Here is a 13,325-nt window from a genome sequence, read left to right on the forward strand (position 1 = left end):
TCTGGTCCCCACCTGGGCCTCACCTGGACCTGGTGTCTCTGGTACCCACCTGGGTAGAATCAGGACATGGTTACACTGTTCTCTAACAGTGACCCACCTGGACCTGTTAAATCTGGTCTTCACCTGGGCCACACCTGGACATGGTGACACTGGTTCCCACCTGGGTCTCACCTGGACCAGCTGAATCTGATCCCCACCTGGGCCTCACCTATAACTGGTGACTCTCGTTCCCACATGGACCTCATGTGGACCTGGTGGCTGAAGTGTTTCTAGCTTCTCAAGTACCTGGTGTCTCTGGTCCCCACCACGCATCACCGGGACCTGGTTAGTGTGGTTGCCACCTGCAACTCACCGGGACCTGGTGACTCTGGTCTGCACCTAAGACTACCCTTGATCTGGTGACTGTGGTCCCACCTGGACCTCACCTGGACGAGGTGACTGGTTCCTACAGGGATCTCACCTGGACCGGGTGAATCTGGTCCTCCCATGGGCATCATGGAACCTGGTTACTGAGTTCCACATCGGGCCTTCACCTGGACCTAGTGACTCTCGTCCAACACTTGGCCTCACCCTGACGTGGTGACTCTGATCCCCACCTGGATATCACCTGGACCGGGTGACTCTGGTCCCCCTCTGGGCCTCACCCAGAGCTGGGGACTCTGGTCCTCAACTGGGCCTCAACAGGACCTGGTGAATCTACTCCTCACTTAGGCCTCAACTGGACCATGTGACTCTGGTCCCACGTGGCATCATAGGACATGGTTACTCTGTTCCCCAACTGTGACTCACCTGGACCTGATAACTTTGTTCCAAAATTTGGCCTGACCTGGCCTTGATGACTCTGGACCCCCACCTAGGCCTCAAACTGGACCTGGTGACTGTGGTCCCCACCTGGGTCTCACCGGGACCTGGTGACTCGCGTTCCCACATGAACTACACCTGGACCTGGTGACTGTGGTGTCCTTCTAGCCTCACGTTTTCCTAGTGATTCCAGTCCCCACCAGGGCATCCCCTGGATCTGGTGACTCTGGACTGCAGGTTGTCCTCAACTGGACCTGGTGTGGGGTTGCCACCTGGGCCTCACCCATACCTGGAGACTCAGGTCCCCACGTGGGCCTCACTTGGACCTGGTGAATCTGGTCCTTACCTGGTCCTCACCCGGACCTGGTGACTCTGGTCACCACCTGGGAATCACCTGGACCTGGAGAATCTGGTCCCCCTCTGGGCCTCACCCAGTCCTGGTGACTTTGTTCTCCCTCTGGTCCAGATTGCTGTGGACTCCTTCTTGGCCTCACCTCCAACTGGTAACTCTAATCCTATCTGGGCTTCACCCAGATCTGGTGACTCTGGTCCTCACCTGGGCATCATTGGGACCTGGTTACTCTGTACCACACCTGAGCCTCACCCGGACATGATGACTCTGGAACCCCTCTGGACATCACGCTGACCTGGTGACTCGAGTCCCCATCTGGATGTCACCTGGACCAGGTGATTCTGGTACCCCTCTAGGCCTCAACCAGACCTCGTGACTCTGGTCCTCAACTGGGCCTCACCTGGACCTAGTGAATATGCTCCCCACCTGGGCCTCATGTGGACCTGGTGACTCTGGTTCCTACCTGGGCATCATCGGGACATGGTTACTCTATTACCTACTGGGACTCACCTGGACCTGGTGACTCTGTTCCTCACTTTGGCCTCTTCTGTAGCAGGTAACTGTGGCCCCACCTGGGCCACACCTGGAACTGGTGACTCTGATCCACAGCATGGCCTCACCTGACCTGGTGACTGTGGTTCCCACTGGGACCTCACATGGACTTCATGTCTCTGGTCCCCACCTGGGCCTCACCGGGACCTGGTGTCTCTGGTACCCACCTGGGTAGAATCAGGACATGGTTACACTGTTCCCTAACAGGGACCCACCTGGACCTGTTAACTCTGGTCTTCACCTGGGCCACACCTGGACATGGTGACACTGGTTCCCACCTGGGTCTCACCTGGACCGTTGAGTCTGACCCCCACCTGGGCCTCACCTGTAACTGGTGACTCTCGTTCCACATGGAACTCATGTGGACCTGGTGGCTGCAGTGTTTCTAGCGTCTCATGTACCTGGTGACTCTGGTCCCCACCAGGGCCTCACCGGGACCTGGTGAGTGTGGTTGCCACGTGCAACTCACCTGGACCTGGTGACTCTGGTCTGCACCTGAGACTATCCTGGGTCTGGTGACTGTGGTCCCCACCTGGGCCTCACCTGGCCCTGTTGACCATGGTCCTCAACTGGGTGTATTTGGGACCCGGTTACTGTGTTCCAATCTGGACCTCACCTGGACCAGGTGACTCTATTCCCCCTCTGGGTCTCAACCTGAACTGGTGACTGTGAATCCCACTTTGGCCTGTCTTGGTCCTGCTGTCTTGTTTTGCCACCTGTGCCTCACCTCGAACTGTTGACTCTGGTTTATTCAAGATCCTCCCCTGTACCTGGTGATCCTGGTCCCCACATGGGCCTCACCTGGACGTGGTGACTGTTGTCACCACCTGGGACTCACCTGGACCTGGTTACTGTGTTCCACACCTGTGCCTCAAGTAGACCTGTTGACCATGGTCGCCAGCTGGCCTCACATGGACCTGTTTCCTCTGGTCCCCACCTGGGCCTCATGTGTACCTTGTAACTCTGGTCCTCATCTGGGCCTCATCTGGACCTGCTGACTCTGGGCCCACCTAGGCTTCACCTGGATATGGTGAAGCTGGTCCCCACCTGTACCTCTCCTGGACCTGATGACTCTCTTTCCAACATGCACCTCACCTGGATCTGGTGACTCTCATCCTCAGTTTGGCCTAACCTGGACCTAGTGACTCTCGTCCCCACTTTGACCTAACTCATGCCTGCTGAATCTTGTCCCCACCTAGCCCTCACCCAGACCTGGTGACTTTTGTCCCCAGCTATGCCTGAATTCGACCTGATGAATCTGGTCCTCACGTGGGCCTCAGTGGACCTAGTGAATCTTTTCCCCACCTGTGCTTCACCTGGATCTGGTGACTCTGGTCCGCACCTGGGCCTCACGTGTAACTGTAACTCTGGTCCTCTCCTGGGCCTCATCTGGACTTGGTGACTCTGGTCCCCACCTGGCCTTCACCTGGATATGGTGACTCTGGTCCCCACTTGGACCTCTCCTGAAACTGGTCACTCTCTTTCCAACATGGACCTCACCTGGAACTGGTGACTCGAGTCCTCAGTTTGGCCTCACTGGACCTGGTGACTCTTGTCCCCACTTTGATCTAACTCAGACCTGCTGAATCTTTCCCCACCTAGGCCTCACCCAGACCTGGTGACTCTTGTCCCCAGCTATGCCTCAATTCGACCTGATGAATCTGGTCCTCATGTGGGCCTTACCAGGACTTGGGACTCAGCTGGATAGAGTGGCTCTGGTTCCCACATGGGGCTCACCTGATACTGGTGACTGTGGTCTCCTTCTATGCCTCACCAGGACCTGGTGATTCTGATCCCCATCTGGGCCCTGCATGGCCCTAGTGACTCTGGTCCTCACCTAGGCATCATTGGGATCTGGATACTCTATTCCACACCTGCGCCTCACTTTGACTGGGGACCTCTGTTCCCACTCTGGGCCAAAAACTAAACTGGTTACTCTGGTCCCCCTACTGGGCCTCACTCTTTCCTGGTGACTCTTGTCTCCCCCTGGGCTTCACTTGGACCTGGTGAATCTGGTCCTTACCTGACCTCACCTGGACCTGGTGACTCTGGTCACAACCTGGGTCTCACCTGGACTTCGTGAATCTTCTTGCCACCTGGGCCTCACCTGGACCTTGTGACTCTGGTCCCCACCTGGACCTCACCTGGATCAGGTGGTTCTGGTTCCCATATGGGGCTATCCTGGACCTCGTTCCTGTGGTCTCCTTCTGGCCTCACCTAGAACAACACGACCCTGATCCATATTTGGGCCTCACCTGGACCTGGCGACTCTGGTCCTTACCTGGGCATCATTGGGACCTGGTTACTCTCTTCTATACCTGGGCCTCCCCTGGACCTGGTGACTCTGGACACCGTCTGGACCTCACCCTGACCTGATGACTGTGGACCCACCTTCGCCTCACTTGGACGAGGTGACTGGTTCCCACAGGGACCTCACCTGGACCTGGTGACTCTGGTCCTCACATGGGTATCATGGTACCTGGTTACTCAGTTCCACATCGGGGCCTCATCTGGACCTAGTGACTCTCGTCCCCCTCTTGGTCTCACCCTGACGTGGTGACTCTGGTCCCCACCTGTTTATTCCCTGGACTGGGTGACTCTGGTCCTCCTCTGGGCCTCACCCGGACCTGGGGACTCTGGTCCTCAACTGGGCCTCAACAGGACCTGGTGAATCTACTCCTCACTTAGGCCTCATGTGGAACTTGTGACTCTGGTCCCACTTGGGCATCAATGGGACATGGTTACCTGTTCCCCACCTGGGACTCACCTGGACCTGATAACTTTGATCCACACTTTGTCCTCACCTGGCCCTGATGACTCTGGGCCCCTCACCTAGGCCTCAATCTGGACCTAGTGTCTGTGGTCCCCACCTGGGTCTCACCTGGACCTGGTGACTCTCGTTCCCACATGAACCACACTTGGACCTGGTGACTGTGGTGTCCTTCTAGCCTCACATTTACCTGGTGACTCTGGTCCCCACCAGGGCCTGACCTGAATCTGGTGACTATGGACTGCAGGTTGGCCTCACCTGGACCTGGTGACTGGGGTTGCCACCTGGGCCTCACCCATACCTGGTGACACAGGTCCCCACGTGGGCCTCACTTGGACCTGGTGAATCTGGTCCTTACCTGGTCCTCACCCGGACCTGGTAACTCTGGTCACCACCTGGAAATCACCTGGATCTGGTGAATCTGGTCCCCATCTGGGCCTCACCGAGTCCTGGTGACTTTGTTCCCCACCTGGACCTGATTGCTGTGGACTCCTTGGTCTCACCTGGTACTGGTGACTCGGATCCTATGTGGGTGGGCGTTACCCAGATCTGGTGACTCTGGTCCTCACCTCAGCATCATTGGGACCTGGTTACTCTGTTCCACACCTGAGCCTCACTTGGACCTGATGACTCTGGAACCCCATTGGGCCTCACCCTGACCTGGTGACTCTGGTCCCCATCTGGATGTCACCTGGACCAGGTGATTCTGGTACTCCTCTAGGTCTCAACCAGACCTGGTGACTCTGGTACTCAACTGGGCCTCACCTGGACCTAGTGAATATGCTCCCCACCTGGGCCTCATCTGGACCTGGTGACTCTGGTCCCTACCTGGGCATCATCGGGACATGGATTCTCAATTCCCCACTGGGACTCACCTGGACCTGGTAACTGTTCCTCACTTTGGCCTCTTCTGTACCAGGTGACACTGGCCCCACTTAGGCCTCACCTGTAACGGGTGGCTCTGATCCTCAGCAGCATGCCTCGAATGCACCTTTCCACTGGCTGCTGTTCTTATGGCCGTGAGAATGTAGCTACATTGTAAGTCAGGACGTTCCATGTATACCGCTCTACTGCACCTAGAGACACAAGCATTGAAGCCTGCAGCTAGCTCCTTTGTCCTATGAGCTTCTGACCAGCACGTCTAGTCCTCACTCTTCGAAATTTCATCTGAAGGCTCTGTGGAACTGTGAGGAACTGGGGGTGAGCTCAAGTCTCAGAAGAAAGTACCCTTTGGACACTGCGTTCCACTAGCTTCTCATGTATGGAACTTAGTATGTAGCACCAATCCTAGAGAGCAGTTCCTCACATATCTCTGGATTGGGCTTGGAGACACTAGTCGTGTGGCCCAGCACCTTCCACTAACCTCTCACAACCCTTCTGTCACGATTCGAGCCTAGGCCTGATAGCAGCGAAGTGTACCTGCAGTCAGCATGTGGACGGTACAGGGCATAAGTTCAACTCTCAGAAGTGTGTATGCTTTACAGGCAGATGTCTGCTAGACACTTATTGATGGGAGCTAGAACTGAGCTACACTCGAAATGAACAAGGACGTTGGCAATAGCTGTATTGAACTCAGATACTCTTGAGTACAGGCCCGTCACTTCCACATGCTTTTCACACAACCTCTTCCAGAACCTAACATAAAGATGCTAGGACCTATGTCTACAGGCATTCAGGATGCAGGACGGTCCTGCCCTGACCTCAGCTCTTAAAAGGAAGCACGGCTAGAAGTCAGCTTTCAACTAGCTGCGTTCTTATGGCAGTGAGAATGTAGCAGTATTCTAATTCAAGAAGTTCCAAGATGACCACTCTACTGCACCTGGAGATACCTTCCAGGTCTGCATTGTTCCACTTGCATCTCACAAGATTCTGACAAAAGTCTATGGTGACGGTGAAGATGTTTGATACTCATTCTGCAGGCAGTATCGGACTGTGAGGGACTCAGTGCGAGCTCAACTCTGTAAAGTAAGTTGCTTTTGGACAAGGCGTTCAGCAAGCTTCTCATCTATGGAACTTAGTAGGTAGCACCAGTCTAACACAGGAATTACTAGGAAATCGCTGGATTGAGCTTGGAGGCACTAGTCTTGTGTGCCAGGACTTTCCACTTACCTCTCACAACACTTCAGTCATGCATCGAGCCTAGGCTTGTTAGCAGTGAAGTGTACCTGCAGGCAGGATGTGGGAAGTACAGGCCATAAGCTCAACTCTCAAAAGTGTGTATGCCTGGGAGGCAGATTTCTGCTACCCAGTTGTACATGGGATTTAGAACATAGCTACAATGTGATTGAAGAAGCCCATTGGAAATAGCTTTTTTCAACTCAGATACACGTGAGTTCAGGCCCGACGCTTCCACATGCTTTTCTCACAACCTCTCCCATAACCTAACTTAAGGATGTTAGCAGCCACGTCTACAGTCAGGCAGGATGTGGTAGGGTCCTGCCCTGAGCTCAGCTCTCAAAAGGAAGCTAGCCTCGAAACCAGCTTTCTACTAGCTGTGTTGTTATGGCCTTGAGATTGTAGCACCACTGTAAGTCAGGATGTTCCATGTATACCGCTCTACTGCAACTGGAGAGACAAGCATTGAAGCCTGCAGCTAGCTCCTTGTGTCCTATGAGCTTCTTACAAACATGTCTAGTGAGGATGCTCGAAATTCCATCTGAAGGCCGTGTGGAACTGTGAGGGACTGGGGGTGAGTTCAAGTCTCAGAAGCAAGTACCCTTTGGACACTGTGTTCAACTAGCTTCTCATGTATGGAACTTAGTATGTAGCACCATCTAAGAAAGCAGTTCCTCACATATCTCTGGATTGGGCTTGGAGACACTAGTCATGTGGGCCGGCACTTTCCACTAACTTCTGACAAAACTTCTGTCACCCATCAAGCCTAGGCCTGATAGGAGCAAAGTGTACCTTCAGTCAGCATGTGCGAGTTACAAGGCATAAATTCAACTCTCAGAAGTGTGTATGCTTTGCAGGCCGATGTCTGCTAGACACTGATCGAGGCGAGGTATACCCGAGCTACACTTTAATTGAACAAGGACGTTGGCAATTGCTGTATTTAACTCAGATACACGTGAGTACAGTCCTGACACTTCCACTTGCATTTCTCCAACCTCTCGAGGCCCTAACATAAGGATTTTTGCAGATACGACTACAGGCAGGCAGGATGCGGGAGGGTCCTGCCTTGAGCTCAGCTTTCAAATGGAGGCATGCCTCGAAGCCAGCTTTCTACTAACTGCGTTCTGATGGCCATGAGAATGTGGCAGCCTTGTAATTCAGGATGTCCATGAAAACCGCTTTACTGCACCTGGAGACACAACCTTGAAGGCTGCAGTTTGCCCTGGCATCCCATGAGCTTCTGACAAACAAGTCTAGTGAGGATGTTCTTAACTGCATCTACAGGCAGTGTGGAACTCGGAAGAACCGCGTGTCAGCTCATCTCACAGAAGGAAATTCCCCAGAGAGAGAGCTTTCAGCTTGGTACTCAGGTTTGGAAGTTAGTATGTAGCTCCCATCTGAGGGAGGAATTCCTCAGAAGTCACTGAATTGAACTAAGGGAAACATGGCTCTCGCAAAACGTGAGTCACGTTTTGAACGAAATCCTTTGGAAGCGAAGCATACAGGCGGTCAGCAAGAGAGAGGTTCAAGCCATAAGCTCAAGCCAATGGCCTGTGCATGCTTTGCAGGCAGGTGTCCGCTAGGCGCGAAATTGACAAGGCAGACACTTGGATTCACTGGGCTACTGTCCCGCATACAACGAAATTCTGTGGAAGAGGAATGTACAGGGAGTCAGGATGGGGGAGGTACAGGCCATAAGCCCAACTCTACAAAGTTTGTATGCTTTCAGGCCGATGTCTCCTAGACACTTATCGAAGCGAGGTATACCCGAGCTACACTCTAATTGAACAAGACGTTGGCAATCGCTGTTTTGAGCTCAGATACACGTGAGTACAGTCCTGCCACTTCCACCTGCATTTCTCCAACCTCTCCCAGCACGAAACTAAGGATTTTGCAGCGACGATTACGGGCAGGCAGGATGCGGGAGGGTCCTGAGCTGAGCTCAGCTTTCAAATGGAGGAATGCCTCGAAGCCAGCTTCCTACTTACTGCGTTCTGATGGCCATGAGAACGTGGCAGCATTGTAATTCAGGATATTCCATGAATACTGCTTTACTGCACCTGGAGAACAGCCTGGAAGCCGGCAGCTTGACCCTGGCATACCATGAGCTTCTGACAAACATGTCTAGTGAGGATGTTCGTAACTATCTGCAGGCAGTGTGAAACTGGGAAGGACCACGTTTCAGCTCATCTCCAAGAGGGATGTTCCCCAGAGAGAGAGCTTTCAGCTTGGTACTCAGGTATGGAAGTTAGTATGTAGCTCCCATCTGAGGGAGGAATTCCTCAGAAGTTGCTGGATTGAACTAAGACACATTTGCCTCTCGCTAAACTCGCGTCCTGTATCGAACGAAATCCTTTGGAAGCGAAGCATACAGGCGGTCAGCATGTGAGAGGTTCAAGTCCTAAGCTCGTTCCAAATAGTGTGCATGCCTTGGAGGCAGGTGTCCGCTAGGCGGGAAATTGACAAGGCAGACATTTGGTTTTCATTCCGCTACTGTCCTGCATACAACAAAATGCTGTGGAAGAAGAACGTACAGGCAATCAGGATGGGGGACGTACATGCCACAAGCTCAACTCTCAGAAGTGTGTATGCTTTGCAGGCCGATGTCTGTTAGACACATATTGAGGCGAGGTATACCCAACCTACACTCTAATTGATCAAGGACGTTGGCAATCGCTGTATTGAACTCAGATCATGTGAGTACAGTCCTGACACTTCCACCTGCATTTCTCCAACCTCTCTCAGCACCTAACATAAGGATGTTAGCAGCTATGACTACGAGCAGGCAGGATGCGGGAGGGTCCTGCCCTGAGCTCTTCTTTCTAAAGGAGGCATGCCTTGAAGCCAGCTTTCTACTAGCTGTGTTCTGATGGCCATGAGAACGTGGCAGCAATGTAATTCAGGATTTCCATGAATACTGCTTTACTGCACCTAGAGACACAACCTTGAAGCCTACAGCTTGCCCCTGGCATCCCATAAGCTTCTGACAAACATGTCTAGTGAGGATGTTCGTAACTGTATCTGCAGGCAGTGTGGATCTGTGACGGACCACGTTTCAGCTCATCTCCAAGAGGGATGTTCCCCAGAGAGAGAGCTTTCAGCTAGGTACTCAGGTTTGGAAGTGTAGCTCAATCTGAGGGAGGAATTCCTCAGAAATTGCTGGAAAGTTGCTTAGAAGTTGAACTAAGACACATTTGTCTCTTGCTAAACTTGCGTCCCGTATCGAATGAAATCCTTTGGAAGCGAAGCATATAGGCGGTTAGCATGTGAGAGGTTCAAGTCCTAAACTCAATCCAAAGGAGTGTGCATGCCTTGGAGGCAGCTGTCTGCAAGGCAGGAAATTGACAAGGCAGACACTTGGTTTTCATTCCGCTACTGTCCCACTTACAACGAAATGCTGTGGTAGAGTAACGTACAAGCAGTCAGGATGGGTGAGGTACAGGCCACAAGCTCAACTCTCAGAAGTGTGTATGCTTTGCAGGCCGATGTCTGCTAGACACTTATCGAGGCGAGGTATACCCGAGCTACACTCTAATTGAACAAGGACGTTGGCAATCACTGTATTGAACTAAGATACACGTGAGCACAGTCCTGATACTTCCACTTGCATTCTCCAACCTGTCTCATCTTCTAATATAAGGATTTTTGAGCAACAACTACGGGCAGGCAGGATGCGGGAGGGTCTTGCCCTGAGCTCAGCTTTCAAAAGGAGGCATGCCTCGAAGCCAGTTTTTCTACTAACTGCGTTCTGATGGCCATGAGAATGCAGCAGGCTTGTAATTCAGGATGTTCCATGAGCACAGTTTACTGCACTTGGAGACACACCCTTGAAGCCTGCAGCTTGCCCATGGCATCCCATGAGATTCTAACAAACAAGTCTAGTGAGGATGTTCTTAACTGCATCTGCAGGCAGTGTGGAACTTGGAAGGACCACGTGTCAGCTCATCTCACTGAAGGAAATTCCCCAGAGAGAGAGAGCTTTCAGCTTGGTACTCAGGTTTGGAATTTAGTATGTAGCTCCCATCTGAGGGAGGAATTCCTCAGAAGTCACTGAATTGAACTAAGGGAAACATGGCTCTCGCAAAACTTGTGTCCCGTATCAAATGAAATCCTTTGGAAGCGAAGCATACCGGCGGTCAGCAAGAGGGAGTTTCAAGCCATAAACTCAAGTCAAAGGCGTGTGCATGCCTTGCAGGCAGGTGTCCGTTAGGCGCGAAATTGACAAGGCAGATACTTGGTTTTCACTGGACTATTGTCCCGCATACAACGAAATGCTGTGGAAGAGGAACGTACAGGCAGTCAGGATGGGGGAGGTACAGGCCATAAGCCCAACTTTCTGAAGTTTGTATGCTTTGCAGGCTGATGTCTGCTAAACACTTATCGTGGCGAGGTATACCCGAGCTACACTCTAATTGAACAAGGACGTTGGCAATCTCTGTATTGAACTCAGATACACGTGAGTACAGTCCTGACGCTTCCACTTGCATTTCCCCAACCTCTCCAAGCACGAAACATAAGGATGTTAGCAGCTACGACTACGGGCAGGCAAGATGCGGGAGGGTACTGCCCTCAGCTCAGCTTTCAAAAGGAGGCATTCCTCGAAGCCAGCTTTCTACTAACTGCGTTCTTTTTTTATTTTTATTTTTATTTTTTTAAATTATTTATTTGTGATAGTCACAGAGAGAGAGAGAGAGGCAGAGACACAGGCAGAGGGAGAAGTAAGCTCCATGATCTGGGATCCCGATGTGGGATTTTATCCCGACTCTCCGGGATCGTGCCCTGGGCCAAAGCCAGGCGCCAAACCACTGTGCCACCCAGAGATCCCCTACTAACTGTGTTCTGATGGCCATGAGAACGTGACAGCACTGTAATTCAGGATGTTCCATGAATATCGCCATACTGCATCTGGAGACACAACCTTGAAGCCTGTAGCTTGCCCCTGGCATCCCATGAGCTTCTGACAAACATGTCTAGTGAGGATGTTTGTAACTGTATCTGCAGGCAGTGTGGAATTGGGAAGGACCACGTTTCAGCTCATCTCCAAGAGGGATGTTCCCCAGAGAGAGAGCATTCAGCTAGGTACTCAGGTTTGGAAGTTGGAATGTAGCTCCCATCTGAGGGAGGAATTCCTCAGAAGTTGCTGGATTGAACTAAGACACATTTGCCTCTCGCTAAACCTGCGTCCCGTATCGAACGAAATCCTTTGGAAGCGAAGCACACAGGCGGTCAGCATGTGAGAGGTTCAATACCTAAGCTCAATCCAAAGGAGTGTCCTTGCCTTGGAGGCAGCTTTCTGCTAGGCAGGAAATTGACAAGGCAGACACTTGGTTTTCATTCTGCTACTTTCCAGCATACAATGAAATGCTGTGGAAGAGGAACGTACAGGCAGTCAGGATGGGGGAGTTACAGGTACAAGCTCAACTCTCAGAAGTGTGTATGCTTTGCAGACCGATGTCTGCTAGCCACTTATCGAGGCGAGGTATACCCGAGCTACACTCTAATTGAACAAGGACGTTGGCAATCACTGTATTGAACTAAGATACACGTGAGCACAGTCCTGATACTTCCACTTGCATTCTCCAACCTGTCTCATCTTCTAATATAAGGATTTTTGAGCAACAACTACGGGCAGGCAGGATGCGGGAGGGTCTTGCCCTGAGCTCAGCTTTCAAATGGAGGAATGCCTCAAAGCCAGCTTTCTACTAACTGTGTTCTGATGGCCATGAGAATGCAGCAGGCTTGTAAATCAGGATATTCCATGAACACACTTTAGTGCACCTGGAGACACAACCTGAAGCCTGCAGGTTGCCCCTGGCATCCCATGACTTTCTGACAAACAAGTCTAGTTAGGATGTTCGTAATTGCTTCTGCAGGCAGTGTGGAACTGGGAAGGACCGCGTGTCAGCTCATCTCACAGAAGGAAATTCCGCAGAGAGACAGCTTTCAGCTTGGTACTCAAGTTTGGAAGTTAGTATGCAGCTCCCATCTGAGGGAGGAATTCCTCAGAAGTCAGTGAACTGAAGTAAGGGTCACATGGCTCTCGCAAAACTTGTGTCCCTTATCAAATGAAATCCTTTCGAAGCGAAGCATACAGGCGGTCAGCAAGAGAGAGGTTCAAGCCATAAGCTCAAGCCAAAGGCGTGTGCATGCCTGCAGGCAGGAGTCTGCTAGGCGCGAAATTGACAAGGCAGACACTTGGTTTTCACAGGACTACTGTCCCGCATGCAACAAAATGCTGTGGAAGAGGAACGTACACGAGTCAGGATGGGGGAGGTACAGGCCATAAGCCCAACTCTCTGAAGTTTGTATGCTTTGCAGGCCGACGTCTGCTAGCCACTTATCGAGGCGAGGTATACCCGAGCTACACTCTAATGGAACAAGGACGTTGGCAATCACTGTATTGAACTCAGATACACGTGAGTACAGTCCAGACACTTCCACTTGCATTTCTCCAACCTCTCCCAGCACCTATCATAAGGATTTTTGCACATACGACTACGGGCACGTAGGATGCGGGAGGGTCCTGCCCTGAGCTCAGCTTTCAAAAGGTGGCATGCCTAGAAGCCAGCTTTCAACTAGCTGTGTTCTAATGGCTGTGAGACCATAGCAGTCTTCTAACTCAGGAGGTTCGAAGAATACCACCTTACTGAACTTGGAGACACCTTCCAGGCCTGCATTATTCCACTTCTGTCTCACAAGCTTCCAACTAACATCTCTGGTTAAGATGTTCAAAAC

This window comes from Canis lupus, chromosome 14, assembly GCF_048164855.1.
Source record: "Canis lupus baileyi chromosome 14, mCanLup2.hap1, whole genome shotgun sequence".
NCBI lineage: Eukaryota > Metazoa > Chordata > Mammalia > Carnivora > Canidae > Canis > Canis lupus.